The sequence below is a fragment of the Capricornis sumatraensis genome, chromosome 8 (assembly GCF_032405125.1).
Source record: "Capricornis sumatraensis isolate serow.1 chromosome 8, serow.2, whole genome shotgun sequence".
Lineage (NCBI taxonomy): Eukaryota > Metazoa > Chordata > Mammalia > Artiodactyla > Bovidae > Capricornis > Capricornis sumatraensis.
In genome coordinates, this window is record NC_091076.1 from 62,642,609 (window position 1) to 62,654,967 (window position 12,359).

General features: G+C 38.3%; 1 protein-coding gene across 2 annotated transcripts in view; it reads right to left on the reverse strand.

Annotated features, from left to right (window-relative positions):
• The window catches only part of BCAS3 (BCAS3 microtubule associated cell migration factor), a 589,830-nt gene that overhangs the window by 494,546 nt on the left and 82,925 nt on the right, over positions 1–12,359 (reverse strand). The gene's annotated exons all lie outside the window — the stretch shown is intronic.

Sequence of the window (12,359 nt, forward strand, 5' to 3'; positions counted from 1 at the left end):
ATCAGAAAGCTACCCCCAATTCCACCAACTAATTACCTAAGAGTTGTATAATTTTGATGTCAAAATTAAAGGTCACAACAGAAACTTTAAAAACCTCAAAATTTCAGGCCATTCTCAATGTACGACAGTGTAAAATCCTGAAAAAAGACTAGTAAACTGAGTAGCAATGTATTAGAAAATAAAAATCAGTCAGACCATGAAGAATGAATGAAAGACACTGTCAAGTAAAGAGCTCCAAGAAACAGCACAAGCAAAGCACCCTGAATGAAGTCAGAGGATGCAAACATACATCACTTGCAATCAACTTTTTAGTTTGCTGCTTACAAATAGGTAAAATCACCTGGAAATGTGGCTTAAAAAAACAAAAAATTTGAAACTATCATTAATAATTTTTTTTAATATAAGAAGATATTTTAAGCATGAAACAAAATAACAATGCAAAGAAAAACTGATGCTTAGAAATAAAAGAGAGATCTGGGAAATTAGAAAGATGGTAGATATTATTTGAAAACTCAACACAAGAATATGAGAAAATTTCCTAGAGAACAGAGTCAAGAAAAAAAGAAAAAACCCACCCGCAAAAAAAAAAAAAGAGAAAAACGGCATTAATTTATATACACAGCATTAATTTATAAACAGGCTTCCCAGGTGGCTCAATGGTAAAGAATCCACCTGCTGATGCAGGAAAGGTAGGTTCGATCCCTGGGGTCAGGAAGATCCCCAAGAGAAGGAAATAGCAACCCACTCTAGTGTTCTTACCCAGAGAGGAGCCTGACAGGCTACAGTCCATGGGGTTGCAAAGAGTGAGACACCACTGAGTGACTGAACACAAACACACACGAGAGAACTGTTAAAGGACCGTCTCAAAGTTCCAACATACAGATAGGAATTCCAAAAAGAAAGAACTGAGAAAAAATAGAAGAAAGAATCCATGAATTGTTTCAAAATTTTTCACAGAACAAACAAATGAGTCTATAAGCCCCCTGCAGGTCTAATACAATGAATTCAATAGCTGAACCACATGTCCATCATTTCAGGATACTGAGTCCTAAAAAGAATTTTCTATAGAAGCTCCAGGGAAAATAAAAAGGTTGTTTACAGGATCAGGAATTTAAATGACTGCTCTAGATACTACACTACTTATCCAAAAACCTACAGCTAACATCATGAATCCATTCCCCCTAAAGTCAAGAATAAGGCAGTCTCCACTCTCACCACTGCTATTAAACATGGTACTGGAAGTTCTAGACAAGACAGAAAAGAAAGGGGGGGACTTCCCTGGTGGTACACTGGAATCCACCTGCCAATGCAGGGGACACAGTTTCGATCCCTGGTCCAGGAAGATTCCACAGGCCACAAAGTAACTAAGCCCAAGGGTCACAACTACCGAACCCAGACTCAGGACTCAGAGGCGCAACAACTAGGCCCATGCTGCAACTACAGAAGACTGCGCACCTGGCGCCTGTGCTCCACAGCAAGAGAAACCACCACAATGAGACACCCGCGCACCGCAACGAGAGGGCAGCCCCTGCTCACGGCAGCCAGAGAAAGCCCCCGTGCACAGCAAAGGCCAGGCACGACCAAAAACAAGTGTAAAAATAATAAGAACTGTATAAAAAAAAAAAAAGAAGTAGAATGAAAGAACAAGGATAAAAAGAAAAGAGTGGGGAGGAAAATCATATGGATAAGAAAGGAATAAATAAAACTCCCAATTTGCAGGGCTTCCCTGGTTGCTCAGGCGGTAAAGAAGATGCCTGCAATGCAGGAGGCCTGGGTTCGATCCCTGGATCTTCCCTCCAGGAAGATCCCCTGGAGGAGGAAATGGCAACCCACTCCAGAATTGGTAAATCCCATGGACAGAGGAACCTGTAGAGCTACAGTTCATGGGGTCAAAAAGAGTCAGACTCAACTGAGTGATTTTTTACAGATACACACACACATACACACACACACACACATATTTGCAGACAACACAACTGATACATCTAAAATCCCAAGGAATCAACAACAACAAAGACTCCTAGAGCTAGTGAGTTAGCTCAACAAGGTTACCAGAGTCAAGATCAACATACAAAAGTCAACTGTATTTCTAGGGACTTCCCTGGCAGTCCAATGGTTAAGAATCCACCTTGCAAAGCAGGGGACACATGCCTGGTCAGGGAACTAAGGCGCCGCCACAAATGATGCCGCATGATGCAGTGAAGATCCAGCGTGACACAACTAAACTCCAGTGCAACCAAATAAACGAGTAAATATATCTTTAAAATTTTTAATATAAAAATGAGGAAAAGATCCGAACCAACACTTAAAGTAAATATAGAAATGGGCAATAAGCAGATGAAAAAATGCTCCACATCACAGGTCATCAGGGATTCAAAACAAAACAATAAGACACCATTCCACAAGCATCACACTGCCCAAAATGTAAAACAACAATATCAGATGCTGACAGGATGAGAAACAACAAGAACTCTCCACCACCGCCAGAGGGAACGCAAAATGGTAGGGTCACACTGGAGAACAGTGGACAGTTTCTTACAGAACTAAACGTACTCTTACTACAAGATCCAGCGATCATGCTTCTTGGTATTTACCCAAAGGAGCTGAGAACCTCACTCACACAGAAACTTGCACATGGATATGGACATCAGCTTTGTTCACAGCTGCCGAAAGTTGGAAGCAATCAAGATGCCCTTCAGTAAATAGATGGATAAATAAATGACAGTACCTCTAGAATTTGCTCTATGACACAGCGAGCTCAAATCTTGTGCTCTGTGACAACTGAGAGGGGTGGGAGGGAGATTCCAGAGGGAGGGGACATACGTGTATCTATGGCTGATTCATGTGATATATGGCAGAAACCAATAAAATATTGTAAAATCCCCATTTAAAATAAATTAAAAATAAATAAATATAGTGCCTCCGGACAATGGAATATGACTCAGGATTAAAACAAAATTAGCTAGCAAGCCATGAAAAAACACAGGGGAGGCTTAAATATATATTGCATTGCCCTGGAAAAGGCAAAAGTCAGTTTTTAATATTGAGACAGTAAAAATATCAGTGGTGTTCAGGAGTTTAAAAGGAGGAAGGCATGAATAGGCAGAGCACAGAGGATGTTTAAGGCAGAGAAACTACTCTATAGGGGCACAACGGTGTTGGAAAAGGTCAGTTTTCATTTCAATCCCAAAAAAGGGTAATGCCAAACAATGTTCAAACTATAGCACAATTGCAACTCATTTCACATGCTAGCAGAGTCATGCTCAAAATCGTTCAAGCTAGATTTCAACAGTACATAAACCAAGAAATTCTAGATATACAAGCTGGATTTAGAAAAGGCAGAGGAATCAGAGATCAAATTGCCAACATCTGATGGATCATACTGCTCATACGGTTCTCAAGGCAAGAATACTGAAGTGGTTTGCCATTCCCTTCTCCAGTGGACCACATTTTGTCAGAACTCTCCACCATGAGCTGTTCATCTTGGGTGGCCCTAAAGGGCATGGCTTAGTTTCACTGAGTTAGACAAGCCTGTGGTCCATGTGATCAAATTGGCTAGTTTTCTGTAATTGTGGTTCCAGTCTGTCTGCCCTCTGGGGAAACAGTGGAAACAATGGCTGACTTTATTTTGGGGGGCTCCAAAGTCACTGCAGATGGTGATTGCAGCCATGAAATTAAAAGACATTTGCTCCTTGGAAGGAAAGTTATGACCAACCTAGACAACATATTAAAAAGCAGAGACACTACTTTGCTAACAAAGATCCGCCTAGTCAAGGCTATGGTTTTTCCAGCAGTCACAAATGGATGTGAGAGTTGGACTGTGAAGAAAACTGAGCGCCAAAAAATTGAAGCTTTTGAGCTGCGGTCCTGGAGAAGACTCTTTAAGAGTCCCTTTTACTGCAAGGAGATCCAACCAGTCCATTCTAAAGGGAAAAAGTCCTGAATATTCATTGGAAGGACTGCTGAAACTGAAACTCCAATACTTTGGCCACCTGATGCGAAGAACTGACTCATTTGAAAAGACCTTGATGCTGGGAAAGATTGAGGGCAGGAGGAGAAGAGGACAACAGAGAATGAGATGGTTGGATGGTATCACCGACTTGATCCACATGAGTTTGGGTAAATTCTGGGAGTTGGTGATGGACAGGGAAGCCTGACGTGCTGCGGTTCATGGGGTCACAAAGAGTCAGACACAACTGAGCGACTAAACTGATCTGATGGATCATAGTAAAAGCAAGAGAATTCCAGAAAAACGTTTACTTCTGCTTCACTGACTATGCTAAAGCCTTTGACTATGTGGATCACAACAAACTGTAGAAAATTCTTAAAGAGATGGGAATACCAGACCACCTGACCTGCCTCCTGAGAAACCTGTATGCAGACAAGAAGCAACAGTTAGAACCAGACATGGAACAATGAACTGGTTCCAAACTGGGAAAGGAGTATGTCAAGGCTGTATATTGTCACCCTGCTTGCTTAACTTCTATGCAGAGTACATTATGCAAAATGCCAGGCAGGATGAAGAATAAGCTGGAATCAAAATTGCCAGAAGTGTCAATAACCTCAGATACACAGATGATACTACCATAATGGCAGAAAGTGAAGAGGTGCAAAAGAGCCTCCTGATGAAGGTGAAAGAGGAGAGTGAAAAAGCTGGCTTAAAACTCTACATTCAAAAAACTGAGATCATGGTACCTGATCCATAAATTTAAGGCAAACAGATGGGGGGAAAAAACCGCAAACAGTGACAGACTTTATTTTCTTGGACTCCAAAATCACTGCAGATGGTGACTGCAGCCATGAAACTAAAAGATATTTGCTCCTTGGAAGAAAAGTTGTGACAAACATAGAGTATTAAAAATCAGATACAACACTTTGCCAATAAAAGGAGTATAGTTAAAGCTATGGTTTTTCCAGTCATCATGTACGGATGTGAGAGTTGAATCATAAACAAGGCTGAGTGCCTAAGAATTGATGCTTTTGTACTGTGGTGCTGGAGAAGACTCTGGAGAGTCCCTTGGATAGCAAGGAGATCAAACAAGTCAATCCCAAAGGAAATCAACCCTGAATATGTACTGGAAGGACTGATGCTGAAGCTCCAATATTCTGGCCACCTAATGCAAAGAGCTGAGTCACTGGAAAAGGCCCTGATACTAGGAAAGATTGCAGGTGGGAGAAGGGGATGACAGAGGATGAGATGGTTGGATGGCATCACTGACTCAATGGACATGAGTCTGAGCAAACTCTGGGAGTTGGTGATGGACAGGGAATCCTGGCCTGCTGCAGTCCATGGGGTCACAAAGAGTCAGACAGGACTGAGCGACTGAACTGAACTAAAAGTAGTCAAATCCTAGAAACAGAAAGAAAAATGTGATTACCAGGGCCTGGGATAGAGGGAGAAATGGAGAGCTGCTGTTCAGAGGATATGGAGTTCTTTGAATGTACTTAACACTGCCAAGCTTTACAATTAAGTTTACCAGGAATTCCCTGGTAGTCCAGTAGTTAGGGCTCTGCACTGCCACTTCAGGGGATATGGGTTCAATTCCTGATCAGGGAACTAAGATTCAGCATGTCACACTGCATTCCTCCCACCAAAAAGAAGTTTGTAAAGATTTAAAGACAGTAAATCTGTTGTGATTTTTACCACAATTTTGAAAAAGGTACAAAGAAATTGTGTGGTTGCACAAGTGTGTGCCTATTGGCTGTGTATCATTAGGCAGATATATAGACAGATATTTAGTAACCTTAAGTGCTAAAAACAAACACATAAACATCAATTTCAGGATAGGGTAGTCTTCTTTGGGGTTTACGACGGAGAGAATTTCGGGGAGGCGTAGACAGGGGGCTTAAGCACTCTTAACAGTGTTCCATTTCTTTGCTAGATGGTATACACCAAGTGTGGGGCTTCCCAGGCGGCGCTAGCAGTAAAGAACACCTCTGCCAATGCAAGAGACACAAGAGACGCAGGTTCAATCCCTGGGTCGGAAAGATCCCCTGGAGAAGGACATGGCAACCCACTCCAGTATTCTTGCCTGAAGAACCCCATGGAAAGAGGAGACAGGCAGGCTATATAGTCCATAGCATCACAAAGAGTTGGACACAACTGAAGTGACTTAGCATGCATGCATACACCAAGTGTAATGTAAATGTTAATATTCCACATTAACGGATCCCTCCAAAAATAATGAGGTTTAAATGTGGCTACACATTTATATTGTGCTCTGACATAATATACTTTTAAATTGTAATAATAGTTATACAAAATAGGTTAAGACAAGTTATATGATCCATTCACAGACTGTATTATCATACCTTAAAAAGATGAAAACTATAAACACAGTGTTGATGAATAAAGTTCCCCATAAGCAACTTAAATTATGAGAAGCTTAGAACAATTAGTGTCTACATTTTCACTAAATATTAATTTACTATGGATTGTGTGCTTTTCCCCCTGCTAAACAAATAAATCAGATTTCACAATTAACAATATGACTTTCAAATGAAGCACAAGTTAAAAATTAACTAGTCCAAAGCCCATGATATTTATGCTTCAAATTAATTATAACTGAGTTTCAGCTACACAAGGCCAATTCTTCACTCCTACATTTTTCACCTTCACCTTTAACAATACCTATTCTGCCTCTGCCTCCTGGTGTTTTGACAAGGTCTTCATGGTTTGTACCTGGTATTATACACACCAATTTGCTATTTTGATGAGTGGCACATCATGTCTTTAAAGTGCAAATAATACTGGCAAGAAAGGTTTGACTGTCTTTGTGTTTTTCAAACCTGAATTGAAGAACCTCATTGGTTTCCAGTGAACTACTGGGTTACAAATGGAGAAGGGAATGGCCACCCACTCCAGTGTTCTTGCCTGGAGAATTCCATGGACAGAGAAGCCTGGCAGCTACAGTCCATGGGGTCGCAAAAAGTCGGACACGACTGAGCGACTAAAATACACTGGATTACAACAGTCCTACCGAATTTCCTCTCCAGGTCAGTCACCTGACACTAAAGATTTATACTCTTCATGGATATTTAGAAAATGTAACCAAGCAAAAAATTTACACTACAAAATAAGGCCCTCACTAAAGAACAACATAAAGCCAAAAGCACCCTCTGTACCAGCAAAACTGTCCAGAAATAGGAAAGACTAGTCTACAAAAAGCACAAAAATCATAACAAATCCTTCAAATTTCTTTGAGGCACACTGTCCACTGAATTTTTTTCAAAGTTGGAAAACTATATAACTTTAACTCTGCCTTAAATAATGTTGTTATGGACAGTCTGAATAAACACAATTTTTAAGTGTTGGTATAAAAATTCTACAATCTCATGACCACTGTAGCTATTAACCTGATTTTTCTTGCAATATAAATAGCATGTACTCTCCATGATGCCTAATGGAGTCATCACCCTCCCATAATGTAATCCTCCAAATTGTAGAGGATTAACTTTTTATATATAAAATTGTGTTTATTTGCATGTACAATAGAAAGAATGACGTTACACACACCTGTTCTACAGCATTTAACAGAATGTAGCACGATGATTGAAATGAAAAGCGGTTAGCTAAATCCATCAAATATAAAAACTATTGCAATCCTGTTGCAAAGTCCTTTTGTTAAACTCCTTTTATTCTAAATCCTTTTAATTCTGTCCTATAACACTAAAACATTTATAAAAAAGCTTAAAATCCTAATAAATCGCACAATTAAAGTAATGAAAATGGGCCTGCCCACCAAGTCACCAAACTCCTTCCCCCTCAACAAAATTCAACAGTTTCCATGTCAGAAAATGTTAAATGATACCCTCTACCACACACACCATTGTGAACTCACTTAAACTGAAGCGTGTAGGTTCATTAATCAGTCTTAAGAATTTCAAGATACCAAATAGAAACCAGTTCTGCATGGATCCAAAAGCATATTCAGAGGCAAATAAACATCCAAATGATATTAAGATTCTAACTCTACTCTGTGATGTTGAGGATGATATCTGGAAAAGAGAGATTTTTACATAAAAGTATGTTAAATAGGCACTAAGGAATTTTAACTGAGTCTGCCTGCTGCAGAAAGATTCCACTGAACAATTTAATTCACTTTATCAGTTAAACTGTTTCCAAGTCTTCCATTCCATTTGTTATTTTATTGAAATAATTCTTTCAGAAAATATTTAAGTCAATGGGGTTGTCCAAACCCATTTTCCTTATAGATTCTCTCAATGTAAGCTTCAACCTGTAGTCATATTTTGCAGATATAAATTGGAGGTAGAAAGTATGATCCTATGCCGTTTGCAGTCAGTATATCTTATTGTATGTTAATTTCAGATTCTGGGGAGGTATTTTCCCACTAAAAAGTTCTATTTTATTAGGCAATGTCCTATTTTGTGCTATAAAACAATCTCCATTATGAACTAGATTACTCCTCATGTTTACTTCTCACCTAAAAGAGAAAACTATTAGGAATATTTTAGTACAAAGAAGACAAAGCTAAAATGGAAGATGCAATGAAGAGGGAGAAATGGGGAAACAGATACACAGGTTGCAGGTAGCGTCAACCAACCACAAGAAAAACAGGACAGAAATCTTACTGCCTTAAATATGTTTTATCAAAACATGATCACCAAGTACATCTCTGCATTTGCCTCAAATATCCAAAACATGCATATATATTTTAGACTCCACGGTGACACAAAAACATTAAAATGTTAAAGGCAACATTTTCTAGTTATTCCTGGCTTTATTATCTTCCTCTGTAAGTTAAACGCTTTAGTATATGAAGTATCCCTTAATATACAATAGCGTCATATTATTTCTCTTCAAGGATTGATCAGGCCCTTTATGTTCTTTCACAGATTTGACTTGCCAGACCTTTTAATAAACACCAAACACAAATCATACATGTGATAAAGGAGTAAAATGAGACTTTGAGAGGCTAAATCATTTTCTTAAGTTGCTGTGGTACTAAACTACATGTGAATCAGAAAGAGAGTCCAGAATTTGTTCCTCTGTTTATCTGGCTCGCTGAAAAAATCACTGTCAGAAAGTTATGGTTGAGAAGAACTCCACTGGAAAATAAATAAAATTACTGATAAAAGCTAATGTATCTAATCGTTCAGTGCTTTAATTCTCTCATCTGCAAAGTGGAGATAAGTACCCGTACCTCACATAGGATTGTTGTGAGGATTTAAAAAGATAATAAATGGAATGGCCTAAACAAGGTGCTGTGACAAGAAAGAACTCAATAAACTTTATGCAGTTATTATTGTTGCTGGAAAATGTCATATTGTGAATCTATTCATCTACTTTCCTGGTAAGAAAAAAATACTGTTCACAACCTTAACTCCTTCCGTGCTCCTTTACCAGGGTGTCAGTATCTCTCTGACCTAACTCTCTGAGCTGCTAACCCACACTGGAATGTGCCGAGGACACTTCTGCCTCAGGAACCATTTTCAGCTATCTCCTTAGAACTGTCAAGTTATACTCTAGTCACCTCCATAGTTGTCTTACACACTGTTTTTAGGTCATTGCTGAAATACTTTCCAACCAAAAAGATCATCCTCTATCATGCCTCCACTCCTTATTTTGACTTGTTTTTCTTTAAAGCACTGAACAGAGCCTCGTATTATACACATTTAATTGATTTACCTATTTCAACACACTCAAATGGTGCCTCAAACTCCATGACACAAGAACACATCTATGAAAGTTCACAACAGCTTTACTCATAATAGCTCAAAATATATGAATTCAACTCAATAGAAAATGAATAATACAATCATAAAATGGAATATGATTAAGTAATAAAAAGAAAAGATGTACCAATACATGCAACATTGTCAAGAATAGGAAAACGACTCCTCTAAAGTGAAAGCGGGACAAGAGAGGCTTCTGAGGGGGCGAGGTTGACTGGGAAAGGGCATGTAAGGACCTTCTGGGGTAACAGAAATATCTTTATAGAAGTATGAGTTACATAAGTGCATGCATTTGTCAAAACTCAAGCTGTAACAGGTAAATCTCTGCACTTCTCTACTGTAAATTACACCTCCATTAAGAAATTGAAGCAAATAAGCAAGTTGTTTAGCAGCAAAGAAAATAAACTGTGTGCAAGACATGAATAATGGTTGATTCTCTTGCCTGGAAAATCCCATGGACAGAGGAGCCTGGTAGGCTGCAGTCCATGGAGTCGCAAAGAGTTGGACATGACTGAGCGACTTCACTTTCACTGTTCACTTTCATGCACTGGAGAAGGAAATGGCAACCCACTCCAGTGTTCTTGCCTGGAGAATCCCAGGGACAGCAGAGCCTGATGGGCTGCCGTCTGTGGGGTCGCACAGTCGGACACGACTGAAATGACTTAGCAGCAGCAGAGTGGTAAGAACAGAGGTGGGCTTTTCCCTCTTTTTCATCTAAAATGTGACCAAAATATCAGTAGTCAGTCTAGGAGAAGGGTATACATGAGTTTACTATCATATTCATTTCACCATTCTGCAAGTTTTATGTTTTTTGCAGAAACAAGTTGGAATATGCATTCTAATAAGTATTAGCCTGGCATGCTACGTCCATGGGGTCACTGAGTCAGACACAACTTGGCAACTGAACAACAGCAACAGTGCATTAGAATAAAAGGATTAACATGAAGATGTAAAATATGGTATCAAAAACACAAAACGTGAGGGAGGGGAGTTAAAATGTACACCTTCTAGGTGTTAGAACTTAAATCATTACCAATTTAAAGCAAGGAGATAGAGTTAAAGATCAAAATTTATGAACCCAACAGCAGTAACAAATCAAAAGCCTAAAATAAATACACAAAAACTAGAGAAAGTAACACAAGCATACCACTAAAAAAAAATCAAATCACAATGGAAGAAGCTAAAAGAAGTACAGAGAAGAACTATAAAAATAACCAGAATAAAAGGAACAAAACGATAATAAGCACAAACACTTTTAAATGTCAGTGGAATAAATGCTTCAATCAAAAGACACAACTGCAGGGGGGTGGGGGTGGACTGGATTAAAAAATAAGACTCATCTATATTCTGCTTAAAAGAACTAAAGACACGCACAAATTGAAAGTGAGAAGAAGTAAAAAGAAATTTCATGCAAATGGAAACAACAAGGGCGGTGGCAGCAATATTCATATCAGACAAAATAGTCTTTAAAACAAAGTCTATAAAAAATAACAAAGAGCATTACTTACTGATAAAAGGATAAGGATATAAATATAACACTTTAAACTATATGCACTTGACACATGAGCATCTAAATATTCAAAGCAAATATAAACATGGACACAAAAGGAGAGCTTGACAATAATACATTAATAGTAGGGGACTTTAACACCTCACTTACATCAATGGACACATCATCCAAACAGAAAATCAAGAAGGAAACAGAGATCTTAAATGACACATTAGACCAATTAATCTTAATAGATATCTATAGGACATTCCATCCGAAAAGATCAGAATACACATTCTTATCAAGTACACATGGAATGTTCTCCAGGATAGATCATATGTTAAGCCAAAAATAACTCTCAACAAATTTAAAAGAATAGGAATTGTATCAAGCAGTTTCTCCAACCACGATAGTATAAAACTAGAAAGCAATTATAGGAAGAAAAATGGGGAAAATGAAAACAATGTGCTACTAAAAAACCAAAATGGATCAATGAACAAATCGAGGAGGAAATCAGAAAACAGCTCAAGACAAATGAAAATGGAAACACAGCTTTCTAATATCTGTGGGATGCAGCATTTGACAAAATTCAACATTCATTCAAGATAAAAACTCTCATCAAACTGGTTACAGAGGCAACGTATCTGAACATAATAAAGGCCACTTACAACAAACCCACAACTAACATCATGCTCAACAGTGAAAAGCTGAAAGCTTTCCCTCTAACATCAGGAACAAGGCAAGGGTGTCCACTCTTGCCACTTCTATTTATAGCATTGGAAGTCCCAGCCACAGCAGTCAGACAAAGAAAAGATATAAGAGGGATCCAAATTGGAAGCGAAGGAGTAAAACTGTCACTATCTGAAATGGCATGGTATTACATGCAGAAAATCCTAAAGATGCCACCAAAAAAAAAAAAAAAATACTATTAGAACTAAAAAATGACTTCAGTAAAGTTGCAGGATACAAGATTAATACATTTTAAAAGTTATTACTTTTCCATACACTAATATTAAGCTATCAGAAATAGAAAGCAAAAAAAAAAAAAATCCCATTTAAAATCACATCAAAAAGAATAAAATACCTAGGAATAAGCTTAACCAAAAAAAGTGAAAAGACTTATACTCTATAAACTATAAAACACTGATCAAAGAAACTGAAAATGACATATAGC